Source organism: Lissotriton helveticus, chromosome 1_1 (assembly GCF_964261635.1).
Source record: "Lissotriton helveticus chromosome 1_1, aLisHel1.1, whole genome shotgun sequence".
Lineage (NCBI taxonomy): Eukaryota > Metazoa > Chordata > Amphibia > Caudata > Salamandridae > Lissotriton > Lissotriton helveticus.
Window position 1 is genome coordinate 1,680,472,202 of NC_136057.1, and position 16,035 is coordinate 1,680,488,236.

Genomic DNA, 16,035 nt, shown 5'->3' on the forward strand with positions numbered 1-16,035 from the left:
TTGCCTTTGTGTTGTGGTGCGAAGGCAACAAAGAGTTGTTTTGTCTTTCTAAAGGGTTGTGTTCTGTCTATGTAGTACATCAACGCCCTCCGTACATCTAAGGTATGGAGCATTCTTTCCGCCACCGTTTGCGGGTTTTGAAAGAATGCTGGTAAGTCAATAGTTTGGTTTAGATGAAACTGTGACACCACCTTCGGAAGGAATTTGGGGTTAGTGCGTAGCACTACCCTATTTGGATGGATTTGAATGAATGGCTCTTGGATTGTGAGCGCCTGCAGCTCACTGACACGCCTCAGAGACGTAATAGCTACAAGGAAAGCTACTTTCCACGTAAGGAACTGGAGTTCACACGAGTGCAGTGGCTCAAATGGCGGTCCCATCAGTCTGGTGAGAACGACATTGAGGTTCCACACCGGAGCTGGCGGTGTTCTTGGGGGAATGACTCGTTTCAGACCTTCAAGGAAGGCTTTAATGGCAGGCACTCTGAAGACAGAGAGGTGCTGCCTGTTCTGGAGATAAGCCGCTATGGCGGATAGATGTATCCGAATGGAAGTGTACGCTAGATTGCACTTGTAAAGATGCAACAGATAGCAGATGATGTTGGGGATAGATGCATCTAGCGGGTTGATGTCATTGGCTGTACAGTAAACGACAAAACGCTTCCACTTTGCAGCATAGCATGCTCTAGTAGTTGGTTTCCTCGCCTCCTTGATGATGTGCATGCACTCCGGAGGTAGGTTAAGGTATCCAAACTCTAGGACTTCAGGAGCCAGATCGCCAGGTTGAGCTGTTGTGGATCTGGATGCTGAATGTCTCCATGGTTCTGCGTCAAAAGACTGGGCGTGAGGCGCAGTCTTTGATGCGGCACCACTGAGAGTTCGAGGAACGTGGTGTACCAAGCCTGGCGTGCCCACGTTGGAGCAACCAGGATGAGAGTCATCTCGTGCTGCCTTAGCTTTCTTGCGACCAGCGGTATTAGAGGGGCTGGCGGAAAAGCGTACGCAAATTTGCCTGACCAGTTCATCCATATCGCATTCCCCTGCGACTGTGGGTGAGGGAACCTGGCGGCAAAGAGTTGGCATTTTGCGTTCTCCTTTGTGGCAAACAGGTCTACCTCCGGATGACCCCACTGCTGGAAGTACGGGTGGAGAACAGATGGGTGTATCTCCCACTCGTGCATTTGATGGCTGTATCTGCTGAGCAGATCCGCCATCTGATTGTCCTTTCCTGGGAGGTGTTCTGCCATGAGGAAAATGTTCCTCTGAATGGCCCACTTCCACATGCTCTGAGCCAGATGAGACAGCTGTGGCGAGTGGGTGCCTCCCTGCTTTTGAATGTAGTACATCGCGGTCATGTTGTCCGTCCGGACTAGCACGACTTTGTTGCACAGATGTACAATGAAGGACTTGAGCGCCATGAAGATTGCCATCAGTTCCAGATAGTTGATGTGCATCTTTTGTTGCTGCGTCGTCCATAGTCCCTGCACTGTGTAAGTGAGCACATGAGCTCCCCATCCCTGGAGAGATGCGTCCGTTGTCAGGACAATCTGCGGCACGGGCTCTTGGAACAGTCGGCCCTTGCAAAGGTTGTGTGGAGTCCACCAATGCAGAGAGTCGTATGCCCGACTGGTAACCAACACTAGGTCTGTCAATTGCCCACGAGCCTGTGTCCACTGATTCGCTAAGCACTCCTGGAGCGGGCGCATATGTAGCCGTGCGTGAGGGACTATGAAGATGCAGGAGGCCATCATGCCTATCAACTGCATGAACACTCTCGCTGGAAGCGAGTGTTGTGGCCTGAATTTTTGGATCAGAGCCTGCATGCTGTCTATCCTGACTTGGTTTGGCTGAGCCATGGCCGTCAGGGTGTTGATCGTAGCACCCAGGAACTGCCGGACATGCGCCGGCTGAAGATGCGATTTTGGGTAGTTCAGGGAGAAACCCAGATCGTGAAGAAGGTGAATTGTAGTCGACATGTCTGCGGCGCACTGTTGCTCTGACTTGGCTTGCACGAGCCAGTCGTCTAGGTAGGGGTAGACATGGATGTTCTGCCTCCTGAGGTGCGCCGCCACTGTCGCTAGACACTTGGTGAACACCCTCGGGGCTGTTGTGACTCCGAAGGGTAGGACTTTGAACTGGTAGTGCCTGCCTTGAATAGTGAACCTGAGGTATTTCCTGTGTGACGGGTGTAGTGGAATGTGGAAATAAGCATCCTTGAGATCTAAGGTTGCTAAGAAGTCTCCCTGGTTTAGCAAGGGAAGAATCTGCTGCAGTGTAAGCATGTGGAAATGTTCTGATAGTATGTACAGGTTGAGGGGACGTAGATCTAGAATGGGCCTGAGAGATCCGTCCTTCTTTGGAATAAGGAAGTACAGGGAATATACCCCTGTGCCTTCCTCCCCCACCGGCACGAGCTCGATTGCTCCCTTTTGCAGCATCACCACTACTTCCTGCTGCAATAAGAGCAAGTGCTCTGCGGACATAGGCCGTTGCCTTGGCGGGATGTTGGGTGGAGTGGACTTCAACTCTAGGCAATAACCATACTGGACTAGTTGTCGCACCCACCTGTCTGTGGTGATGTTTCTCCAGACGGGCAGGAACTGCTGCAGTCTCCCCCCGACAGGTGTTAGGTGGTCGGGGGGCAGTGACAGAGAGTCACTGTTTGCTTGGAGTAGAGGTGCGGGAGCTGTTGTTTCCTCTGCCGCGACCTCTGTTGCTGTTATTCCTGTAACCTCCCTTGTTCTGTTTAGTGAACGAGGATTGTGCCCCCCCTTTTCAGAACTGGGATTGTTGACCCATTTGTCCTCTGGTGACTCCATGTGCACCTGAGCGACGAAAATTGCTGCCACGAAACTGTTGTGACTGTAGGGCCCCCATAGACTTAGCAGTTTCTGTGTCTTTCTTTATTTTCTCTAGGGTGGTGTCAACATCCGGACCAAACAGACTATCAGGATTGACTGGCTGATTAAGAATTGTTGTCTGAATATCCGGTTTAAACCCTGAGATGCGGAGCCACGCTTGTCGTCTCAGCATAACGCTAGTGTTGATAGCTCTAGCAGCTGTGTCCGCAGCGTCAAGTGCACACTTGATGGCTGCGTTTGAGATTAGCTTTCCTTCCTCAATAAGCAGTTTGGTGCCCTCTTGGAACTGTGGAGGCAGGTGTTGTACAATCTGTTCTAGGGTGTCGTAGTGCGCCCTATCGTAACGCGCCAAGAGTGCCTGTGTATTGGCGATGCGCCAAAAGTTTGATGCCTGTGCAGCTACTCTTTTGCCCCCTGCCTCTAGCACTTTGGATTCCTTATCCGGGGGAGGAGCTTCACCCGTAGTCTGGGAGTTGGCACGTTTCCTGGCATTGGCGACCACAAGAGAGTCCAGTGGCAATTGTCCCCGAATGTATGCGGGGTCTCCAGGAGCAGGTCTGTACTTTTTTTCAATGCGAGGGTTGACCACTCTCGCTCTCGTAGGCTCCTTAAATATGTCCCCAGCATGCTTGAGGACTCCTTTAAGCATAGGCAGTGTCTTTACTGTCCTTTCAGAGACTGAAAAAGTGTCGAAAAGGAAGTCTTCCTCAACAGGGTCGGCATGCATGTCCACATCGTGATTGGCTGCCGCCCTTTCGAGCAGTGCATGAAAACCTGCTGAATCCTCAGTCGGGGATGCCCGTGCATTAAAAGGCTGCGGGTCCTGCCCCGCACCTTGGGTGTTCTGGTCACCAGTGTCATCATATGAATCCGGTTGCACATCAGGTTCATTGATTGGGAAATTGTACTGCTCGTCTTCATCATACCCCTCACCCGCAGAGTGTTCTAGGGAGGGAGTAGGGCTCCGTCTCGGAGGAGGCTGGATTGGTTCCGTGAGGCCTGAGGCGTCAAGGGGCACCCTCTTCTTCTTTAGTGGGATGACATAGGGGTCCACTGGCTCTGAAGTGATTTTCCTCTTATAGAGGGTCAGTTTGCCTGTGTCAGCGTCGATGAAATGCTCCGAATCGTCCTCGGATTCGAGTACCTGACGTGGAAGTGGGCCAGTCGGTGAAGAAATCACCTGTTTCGGTGCCGATTTGGTTGAAAATGCTTTGGGCGCCTCCTTCGGCGGCAAAATAAAGAGAAGTTTCCCAGACGGCTTCTCTGGAGTGTCTTTTCGCGTCTGCGTTGATGGTATCGGAGCCGACGGGGCAAAGGCCTTCTCCCTGATTCTTTTCAGTGATTCGGCTATTGGGGACGGCACACTCACAGTTTGTGTCGGCGCTGACGAGGACGGTCTGATTTTCCCCTCGGATCCGACGTCCTTGTGGGCCTTGTGCGCTTTGGGCGCGGATCCTGTCTTTACCGCCTCCGATTCCTGCGTTCGGGGCACAGACTTCTTTCCGTGTGCCTGCGTAGCCTCCTTGGAGCCGACTTTGGCGGGTTTTGACGGCGTCGTAGCCGCTGACCCGTGCCGACCATCTTTTTTGGAGGACCCCTCCTCTGGCGTCGGTTTCGATTTCGCAGCATCGGAATCGACGGACTTCTTCGACTTCTGCGGACCGGAGGTCGACGGAGTCGATGGGGTAGCGGGCACCGTCGCTTTCACCGGAACGGTAGCCATCTTAGGGACACTCGAGTCCTTAACTTTCGGTTTCGTTTTCGGGTCGGCCATTTTAGGTGTTGTCGATCCCGATGGTTTCGGTTTCGGTTTCGAAACAGTCTGCCCAGCAAGTAAGTCCGTGGCCGGGCCCGAAGGCGGGGCTGTGGCTTGCGGCAACGGGTCTTGGGTAAGGCCGACAGGCGATCCCGTGTCCCGGTCGGTATCCTCGTAACCTTCGGGGCAGAGCTCGTCCCCTGAGCTGTCTGACGCGGCCCCATAAATCTCATCGTCGTCTCCTACCTCGTCGACGTATTCAAGGCCTTGACCCACGACTCCGTCGTCGTCTCCCGGATCCGCCTCGACCTCCGTCTCGGGTGGGGAGATTTGGAGATGATGACCCTGGTCCTCTTCGTCTTGGTCGCCGAAGATGTTCTCCGGATCCGGGGCCGCTTGTTTAGCTTCCATGCGCATCGCGCGCCGAAGCTTGAGAGTCTTCTTTGAGCGGAACTGTGCACACAACTTGCACTTGCCGTCGTCGTGGTCAGGCGAAAGGCATTTGTTACACACGGGGTGTAGATCGATGTGTGGGTACTTGGACCCACAGAGCGGGCAGTACTTAAACGGGCTCCGCTCCATGTTCGAAAAGGCTTGCAGTCGTGTCGCGATGAGAAGGCCTCAAAGTTCCGAGAGCGAAGAAAACTCCGCTTATTCCGGCTCCAAGAGACGGAAGACTCGAGACCGTGCGCAGACAATACCGACGCAAGAAAATCGAGGCCTTTTGGCCGCTAAAAGTTAGTTTTTCTTGGTTCCGACAGTAAGACGTCGAGACCACATCCGAACCCAATGGCGGAAAAAAACAATCTGGGGATGGAGCCGATGCCCATGCGCACTGTAGTCCAGGGGAGGAGCCACCTATCTCAGGATACTTCGAAGACTCTTCCAGGACAACAATGTGCAATCATCCGAGCCCAACACTAGGCGGCGATCTAATGCTAAGATATGAATTTAGCAGCCCACATGCCTCGAACACATAAGAAACAGAGGTGGGTCTGTGACCTGGTTCAGACCAAAAAGTCCTGGACGATCATATGGGCAAAGTGTCCGTCCCAACGACCCTCACTGTCAAGACAGTAGTGTTTGGTGAACGTGTGCAAGGACACCTACATCACAGCCTGACAGATGTCTGGAACGGGACTTCGTGAGCTAATGCAGTTGTAGCACCTTCCAAGCCCCTAAAATCTAACCCGAACCTCCACACCCCCTTAACACTAACCCGAACACCCCCAACCCCTTAAAACTAGCCTGAACCCCACACCCCCTTAAAACTAACCCGAACCCATCTTACCTGTTCCTGTTCGATGCTCCTCTGAACGCCGCCCTGCACGAACACCAGACCATCTTAGCCTGAACCACGCACATGCAAGTTCAGGCCAAGTCGCTGTTCGTGCAAATCGTTGTTAGGCTAGTCGTTTTTTTGGGGATCTTTTTATTAGATTTCCACATATACAATATACTTGACAGGTGTATACATTTACAGAAGAACCAATAGGCATCCATCAAAACAGACACTACAACACAATAAATCAATATATCAACCCTGGAGTATTAGCCATCTGTCTCGGTAATCAAGGTTATTCATACCTTTGGTCCAACATACAAATAAAGTAATTCCAAACTTGGTACGCTTACTAATAATAGCCCAGTGTAAATGTATTATGGATGTACATATTATTGTCATATGTGTAGTACGGAGATTATCTCACTACCAAGTCCAGATGGCAAGATTTTGACGAAACGTATATTACATAACATAGGAACAATAAAACAACCAATTGGAGGGACAGAGGGAAAATGCAGGAACGCCTAAATGATTGGGGGGAAAAAGCGGACAATATCCATTGCAGTTGTATCAACTTATACATACATACACCTATATATATTATCCGCATAAACAGTTTGGTTGAGATGTATGATACATCTTTCACATTCCAGATCAGATGTGAGTCACATTACATCACTTGCTTAGAGTAGTTTTTAGTCAACATGAGGAATGTCAGACAAGTCCTCCACAGTACCCAACCCTTGGTGTGTGCACAGCATTACATTCCATACTTAAAAAATGGGGTATTTACAAAGCCCTAATGTGTCTTCTCTCACTAATGGGACTGCCTCAGCTTTGGCCCAGTTTATCCTGGCATGTAACAATGCCTTTATCGAAGGGGGGGTCATCTGCCTTCCATCGGCGGGTAATAAGCCTTTTAGCCACCATGCGTTGTTCACTGAATGCAGTGCAAAGCTGATGGATGAGAAAATCCTCTTGCAAAAAGGTGTCCAGCCTCCTAGATTCCCTATCCAGTGGCATGGTATGGAACCTGCCAGGGTTAACTTTGGACATGGAAGCCTGGAAGACCAGGCTCTCCAGGGTAGAGTGCTGGGTGAGGAATGCTGGATCCCCAGGGTGATGGCAGCAGGCTAGCGTCCTGTGCACATGTGCGTCAGCGAAGGGCTTGGCCCAGGCATCAGCAAGACATCAGTGAGGGCTTCATTAAAAGGAAGACAAGATTCTGTGGGGGCTACCCCAGTTTAAACACATCTTTCAAGTCGTTGGTCTTGACTGCCACCAAGGGCAGCATAAGGTCTAGAACCTCAGCGGCAAATGAGGTCCTTGCTCCGTAGCCACACTACTAGGAGAGACCAGGTCAGTGTCTGAAGGGTTGCCTAAAGCACTGGCACCAGCAAGTTCATCGTACCAGTTATCTGGGGTCAAGGGGGTCAGGATAAGGAGTAGTTTCTGACCTGTAACTCCAGTTCTGTAGTAGGGGTTTCTCGGTTATAGTCCTAATCTAGTGAATAGTCCCGCTCATGAGCGTGGACCCCGGAGCAATGAAAAATAATCTCTTAAGCTGTCTAAAAATGCAGTCCTGCACAGACACTTAAGAGAGAATTTAAAGACAAATAATGCAGCCTATATCCACAGGCTACACTGTCCAGTACTTCAACTAGACATTCCACCAAAAACCACAAACAGCACAGCATGCCAAGTTTTCATCATAGAGAAAAACTTCCCCTTTTACCAACAAAGCCTCTGGAATGATAGAGAGGAAGGGGAGGACAGACAAGCCCCATAGGCTGCCATTATGTGTCTCAAAAAGGGATACTGTGCCTTTAAGAAAACTTTCTAGAACTTTCTCAGTATCCCAGAATGCCCAGCAGGTCCCATTTACTTTCAGTTCTTTTTTCCGGCTTCTGCTAGCAGGACCCTGGAGCATTGAGCTCTCCCTTTTTTTGGGTTTGTTGTAAGAATTTTGCACTTTTAAAGTGTGTGAGTGTTTACACTCGACGTGTTTTGGTGCCCTCTTCCTCTTCTAGTATTCTGAGCACTCCTTTTTTTGTCAAAAATGCCAGCATTGTTTGATAAATGCCCAGAGTGCTCCAGGAAGAAGGCCAAGTCGGACCCACACCCTGTGTGTATCCTGTGCCTCCCTTCTACTCATTTACCTGAGAAGTGTGAGATTTGCCAGACCTTCTCCTCCAGGACCCTGAGAGACAGGAAGAAGATCAGGCTCCAAGGACTGGAGGAAAGAAGGCTGCAGAGTCAAGGTGGGTCTGGGCATGCTGGATCTGCTTCCTCTGCCCATGCTGAGGCCTCTGGGTGGCTCCCCAGCGTCAAGAAGGCCAAAATGCGTCGCCGTTCTCCGTCGACGGCATAGACGACGGCGTCGAGAGGCATGACGGCGATCTGCTCCCCGTCTCCCCAGGGCTCTGGGTCGAGGCGACTGACGAGACCGCCGTCGAGGTCGCTGCCGAAGACGTCATCATCATCGTCGGCGCCATCTTCGACGTCGTCGACACTTCGACGTCGTAAGGATTCCAGACGGTATCGGCGCTAAAACTGATATTTAGGAAACTACCACTCAACTAATTGTGGACATAATTTCCAACACATAATTTTAAATCCTTCCTTAGTGATCATCTAAATAAAGTTATTTTGACACACTACGGACTGTTTTTAACCATTCACCACTCACTAGTTACTTTTCCTTTGCACAACACTGCCTGAACTCACCAACCCGCTCGGCAGTAAATCTGGCGTTGCAGCACACCAAAGAGACATTCGATCTCTTTGGTGGGGCCCGATGATGAAGCATGTCATCACTAGGTGGTGAGTGAGGGCTTTCTAAAAAAACGTCTTAAGTGAAGCCGTTCCTTTGCTCCTTCTTGTGGTCTTGCATAATCTAAAGCATTGGACACTCTTCTTTTGTTTATTGGCTATTACCGGGGAATAAGAGTGTCATTCTACTCTCCCTACCTCTCTTTTTGTTTAGGTATACACAGAGATCCCCTACTACAGAACCATAACGATCCTCAGATGACCCCCAATTGTATTCTCCACAAGGCCTGTCAAAAAAGGGGGCCCCTGTCTCAAAACTGTAGGCTTTTGGTTCGGTCGAACGCCATGGTCCGGGTCTGTATCTGAGTTAGGTAGGACGATGGGGTCGGGAACAGACTCACTGAACAGACTCCAGTGAATGTTGTGGATTCGCTACATAAGCCGGTCCGGATTAGGGAACGGATATAGAGTACCCAGCTCACGCAGAGGGATAACTAGTCGCCAGACATCTAGGCAGGGCACCTTCTGAACCTTGGGAGCCCGAATGCGCTCCAGAGAGGTCAGCTCTCCATATACGAGGTGCATGGCCTCATAAAATTCCTTTAGGTGAGCGGAGGTTGTTCCGGCTCTGGTACATTTAGGGAGAAGCGGCAGCAGCCCAGATTCGAGCTCAATGGGGAAAGAATGGAAGCAGGGCCTAGATTTGAGGCATTGTTTCTGTGCCTCATCCAATGACCAGGACAGGCGCGGTGAAGTCAAAGAGCATTTCGACTTCTTGGCCTTTTTCTTCTTACGGGACTTACAGGACACAATGATAACTGATGGGAGGAACTCGGAGATCGGGCCCAGGACATTTCAGGCGACTGGGACCTGGTGTGGTGCGGAATCGCCCCGGGCCAAGAGACAAGGAGCTGCAATGAATGTTCCTGGACCGCCCTCGGAATCATCACACAGCAGTCTTGGAATGACAGAGTTGTGGTCCCGCTCCGAGCACCATAAGCAAACCAGATGGGTATCTGTTTCATGTAGGAAAATGCTTTTTTGACATGGTGGCCTCCTCTTTATGCCCATTGGTACGGATTGTTCTTGACTGGATGTGCAGTGGGTCTCTGCTAAACATGCCCCAGTGGTCTTTCCCTAAAAACGGCAACATGTGTTCAATTGTAACCCAACTGGCAAGGACTTGGCACCCTTGTAAATCCCCGGTAAATGTTTCCCGGGGCATGGGTATTAAAGAGGGTCCATATTGGGTACAGCAGGTATGAAGTCACCCAATGGGACCCCCACAAAAACTGAACGCAGACTGCCACTGCAGATTGTGTGAAAAGGCGGACACCCTACTGGAAACACGACATTGCACACTCCCTGTGTGCGATGCCCAAATACACTGGTTGTATGTCACAACAACGAGTTCCTTTACAACGCCTACCTGAATAACACGTTCTTTACTATGACTGCGTCTTAACCACGACTAGCTCTACCATGCATTCATTTACCACGATTTTTTGTGGTTAAGGCATGCATGGTAACCAGCTATCTGTAGCTAAGATTACTATCACCCTACTTCTTTCCCTGAACCCTAAATACACCCCCAACCTCCTTAAAACTACCCAAACCCTTCCCACCCCGTATAAGAGTAGCCCGAACCCCTCCCATCCCCTAAATCTACCCCTTAAAACTACCCCTAACCCCCTCCCACCCTCTAAAACCAACTCAAACCCCTTTCTCCCACCTCCTAAAAACGATCCCGAAAACCCCCACCCCACAAACATCTCCCCACCCTTAAAAACTTGAACCCCCACCCCTAAAAACTAACTCGAACCTTTCCCACCCCCAAAAACAATCTCAAACCCCTCCCACCCCCTAAATACTAACTCAACCCCCCCTAAAACTAACTCTAATCTCCCCACCCCCTAAAAATGAACTCAAACCTCCCCACCCCCTAAAAATGAACTCAAACCTCCCCACTCCCTAAAAATGAACTCAAACCCCCACCCCCTAAAAATGAACTCAAACCTCCCTACCCCCTAAAAATTAACTCAAACCTCCCCACCCCCTAAAAATTAACTCAAACCTCCCCACCCCCTAAAACCTAACTCAAACCCACCCTCTAAAAACAAACCCGAACCCCTCCCACCCCCTAAAAACAAACCTGAACCCCCTCACCCCCACAAAACTATCCCACCCCCAAACAATTGACATGAGCCCCCCTTCCACCCCGAACCACTCTTACCTGTTCCTGTCCGACACTCCTCTGAACTCCACCTTGCCCATACACTAGACCGACTTAGCATTAACCACGCATATGCATGATTTTATATCTGCATGAGCAGGTATGCCCCTGTGATGCCTAGTACCATTACTAGGAAATTGCAAGTGATCAGGCAGCCATGTTAAAGGAATGCATTGGGCAGTGTTCATTAACAGTTACCCAGCTATATAATGGCTGCACTGAAAAGAATGGTGTTTGGTATCAAACACTGTCTCAAAAATTCTATACTGATGCCAGGATCAGATACATTGTGACATGCACCCAGAGGGCACCTTTGAGGTGCCCCCTGAAAACCTACAAGTGCTGGTACCATCCAGCTTGACACTATAGACTAGTTTCTGATCCCCTGTAGGTGAGAGCCCGCGCTCTCAGAGGCCAGAGACAAAGCCTACTCTGGAGGAAGATGTTTACACCTCCTCCAGCAGGATAGCTAGTGGTTTAACATATCAAGGCCAGATGCTTCAAAGCCTATGTCGCTTTTGATATTCAACCCTGGCTTCCCCCCAGATTGGGGAACCCCATCTCCTAACTTGTGGCCCATTTGTCTTCACAGCAAGCAAGAGAATTAGATAGTTATTAGGCGTACTGCACTTTCAGGCTAGGCACCCCCCTAAGGTGGGCCACCAGAAGAGAACAGCCAAGAAAGGGTTTCACCATTTAGAATTTGGTGAAACTTGGAACTTTGGGTTAGGTATATGCCCACTTTCCACAGGAAGTGGTTATATTGGGGCTGTACTCACCCCAGGGGTAAGTAGCCCATTGGCTATTCCCCTACACTCCCCTAAACTACCCTAAGTTCAGTAGTTAGGGGTCTCCCTGACACCAGCAACTCAGATTCGTCTACTGGGAAACAAAGGAAGAACAAAGAAGAGCCAGTCGTGAGAACAGAGGTCCTGCACCAAGATGGCGAAAAACTGTACATGGCTGCTTACACTGCTGGCTGTTCTCCCCTTCCAACAACCAAGCAGTATCTGCCTTGGGGTGGAAGAGCCATCCTCCTGAATCTGCAGGCACCGACTCTATCGACCCAGTACTTTGTCTTGCTGGCCACTGGGCCCACTGAGAGAGCAACTCACCAGGAAGAGGTTGTCGTGAGTCCAGGAGGTCAGCCCCGTCGCTTTCACAAAGTCTTGAACCACTGACCCCTCCAGGAGCCTCTCAGCATCAATACCCTGGGTACTGAAGCACTTGCGTCTACCAAGGCTTGTTGCAAGTCCAGTCCAAATACCACCGACAATGACCTGCCGCCGAGGGTCTTCAGGGTCCAACAGGCCTTCGTCTAGAGTTGCCCTGCTCTCCTTGTTTTTCTCCCTCTCCAGGTCACCAAAGCCAAGTAAGAGCCTCTAACTACAGCGACCCGCAGGATAAAACATCTCTGCACCCAAGTCCCCCAGCCCAAGTTCACGTAAACCAACTGTGTCCCTGTGACCCTCAAGAGCCAAGCCTCCCTTTGGGTTCTGCCGGACTTGTCCCCAAGTCCCCACTTGCAGCCTTTCTTTTACTGGAACTTCTTCCATAGACTTAAACGCATAGCGCTCGAGGCTAGCAATGCGACCAGCATCTCTGCACCCGGACTCAGCGGGGGCAGCTAAAACTGAACTGCCGGTGGTTTCTTAGACCTCAGCCCCTAAGCACCTTAAACCCTGGAAGGCACCATCCAAAAACTGCTTGCAAGTATATCTAAGCAGTATATGTTTCTCCCATAAGATAACATTACCGCGTTCAAGGCTCATACCTCAAAACCATTATTCAACTGCATTTTCCGTTTCTACAAAAATCTATAACTCTAAAAATACTTACCTGATTCCGATGTTCTTGGTGTCTAAAATTATATAAAAATCTGTGTTATTTTTCTAAAGTTGGTCTCGGATTTCCTTCTAGAGTGTGTCTCTCATTTACTAACTCTGGGTGTACAACAGATGTTTAACACTGCCCTTTGATAAGCCTAAATTGCTCGATCACACTACCACAAATAGAGCACTTGGGATTATTAATTTAAGGCATATAAACCAATAAGGGCTGTCTGTACTTTTTGCATGGTGTGCCCTTACATTGGACCTACCACATAAAAAGGCCATTTTCCTACACTGGTGATTCAGCAGGGGGGGGGGGGCACAAGGCTTTGCATTTGCTGATACCACTTGTTCAATAGTTGATTCCACAAAGAAATCTACTTTAGTCAAAAATATTTTTGTAAAATTATCAGACTTTTGATTTTTTCAAAACTTTTTAATCTGAACTGTTAGGCCCTTGTGTTAAGCCACGCCCCCCTCCAAGTACTTTGCTTTAGAAAGTTAAACAGTGTAATAGTAAGTTAGGCCTTAGACTTTTTTGTTGATTCTCTAAAAAGGTCCCAACTGTACTAAAAATGTCAGGCACACAGACCAGAAACTAAACATGACCCCTTATCTGCATCATAGTATGAAGCATTTAAGGAACCTCTGTACAGCCAGCAAAATCAAAACTGTTTCAAACCCTACAAATAACCGGCTCCAGTTGCTCTTTTCAGAGTTTGATGCAACCCATTTCACAGAGGATCCTGACACCCCTCAAGATGAGGTGGTGGACAGGAATCATGTGTCTGGAAACAGTACTCCACAGGGTAGTCCCCCTAACCTAACTAGAGACGGTGTTGAGGTACCACCTCACATCTACCCTAAAACTGTACCCCAAACTCCTTCCCCTACTGGGGGCAGGTCAAGCAACTCAGGACAGGTAGAAGAGCTAGTGGAAGTGGAAGTACTCCTTGAGAGACTAGCCAGAAGAGCAGCTCTTGAAGCCTAAATCCTGGCTATAGAAAACAAGCATTGGCATAGCCAATAGGTCTCGCCTTTGGGACCTTCTAAGCCTTTAGCCAGGCAGCACATTATCCTGGATGCTGTTCTGCCAGGGATTGAAGAGCTATACAATTACTGCACATGGGGTAATGCAGTGTAATACATGCTTGCTTCAGGAAACATTTATGGACACATGAAGCAGCCAGGGCTAATGCACTTTTTTTTAAAAAGTGCATTAGCACTGTATGCTATGTACGCAGAGACGCTGACTGAATGAAGTATGGGCAGCAGCAGTGCAAGCCTCACACATACACACAGCAGTGCAAGCTGCACACCCAACAGTGCAAGCTACACACACAGTAGTGCAAGCGTCCCTCTCTCTCTCTCACACACACACACACACACACACACACACACACACACACACACACACACACACACACACACACAACAGGCAGCGCAATGCAGGTTCCCTTGCAGAGACACTGACTTAATGCAGTATGGGCAGCAGCAGTGCAAGCTTCTCACACACACCCAGCAGTGCAAGCTTCACTCACACACACAGCAGTGCAAGCTTCACTCACACACACAGCAGGCAGCGCAATGCAGGTTCCCTCGCAGAGACACTTACTGAATGCAGTATGTGCAGCACACAACAGGCAGCACAATGCAGCTTCCCTCGCAGGATTTGAAAATGCACCCCAGGTCATGTAACCCTATTAAAGGCGGGGGGCAACCTTGGCCAGTACTATTTTGTGACTATCATCTCAGAGATATTGAGATAAGAAGCCGTACCTTTGCCAAAGAAGAAGAGCAGTATAGTCGCCGCCGCAACCCAGGGCAGCTTGAGGAGAGTGCTCATGGGGCATCAGGCTTGAGCACACGGTTGGGCAGGAGGTGATCGTGTCAAAAGAGGCAGTGGATTGAAATTACCAATGAGGGCCTCGACCACTGACCAGAGGTGAGACAATGGGCGGCTGAGCGTTCCAGGGACCCGCCCACAGGATGTGGAAAGACCGGCATCACTGCGGCCCAGGACCTTCGTGAGACAATGGGCGGCACCCGCCTGCGAATAAAGACTGACATTATAGCTGCAGCCAGGGCACTCGTGCAGAGGAGGAAATCTACACCTACCAGTGGCCAAAATTTGTATAAGACCAGCATCATTGCTGCGGCCCAGGTCGTCTATCGGAGGCAGGAGAGAATGAGCGTCACCATGGACATGCCTACAAATCCAAGAGGAAGCAGCAATTTAAAGGTACAGGCCACTACGGGAGCACTACAGATTACTAAGCAGTATAATATTGTGCAAACAGAGGAGCGGGGAAAGGACTTCATTAAGCGATAGCGGTTTTAGTATAACTTAGAACCGTCCTCAAGGCAGGAAGCATCAATAAAAAACAAGCAGTTTTCACGGTCTTCTCGGTCTTCACTTTTGAAGCACTGCACACGTGCCTGTGGCAGCATCCACCTTGCGGGAGCGAGCAGCGGCGCGGCCACGTTAATTACAAACATATGGCCGCTGCTCGCTCCCGCAGGGTGGATACTGCCACAAGCACTAGTCCAGTGCTTCAAAATTGAAGACCAATGGCTAAAGGCCCTCCTAGTGCAGCGCATGCGCGCTGCCTAGGCGAGACATAAAAAGAGGGTTGAGATGGGTCTAGCACCCATGAGTGATGGCAGCAACAAACTAAATATGGAAAGACAGGAAACCTTTGATCTCGAAATCCCCAAAGGAATTCTCCCAAAATATGTTGAAGGTGATGAGGTCATAAAGTAGTTTACAGCCTTTGAGAGGGCTTGTATAAAGAGGAAATTACACCAGAGACACTGGGGCTCTCTAATGTGGGCGCTATTCTTAGGAAAGTGCAGGGATAGACTCCTGACACTGGACGAGGAAGATGCTGAGTCCTATGCTCGCATGAAGGATACCCTGATTGAGGGCTTTGGACTCACCACTTAGGAGTACAGGATTAAGTTCAGGGAGACTCACAAAACTTTGAGTCAGTCCTGGATAGATTTTGTTGACTTCTCAGTCAAAGCACTAGGAGGCTGGTTAAAAGACAGCAAGGTGCAAGATAATTACTCTATAATTTGATAGGGAAGGGTTAATGTCCCCCCCTTCCCCGCCAGAGAAAGATGTGGGACACACAGGGTTAAAAACCTCAAGTGTCTTCTAAAGGCCACCAAAAACCTATTCAGGAGTGTGGACCCAGAGACACTTCCCAGTCAAAGGGTTTCTACCAGGGTAAGAACTGGAATCCGAAAAAGGCCTTGGTGCCATCTCTGTAAGCAGAATGGTCACCAAACTGG

The 16,035-nt window shown here is 49.8% G+C and overlaps 1 protein-coding gene across 1 annotated transcript in view; it reads right to left on the reverse strand.

Annotated features, from left to right (window-relative positions):
• The window catches only part of PIP4K2C (phosphatidylinositol-5-phosphate 4-kinase type 2 gamma), a 400,711-nt gene that overhangs the window by 96,887 nt on the left and 287,789 nt on the right, over positions 1-16,035 (reverse strand). The gene's annotated exons all lie outside the window — the stretch shown is intronic.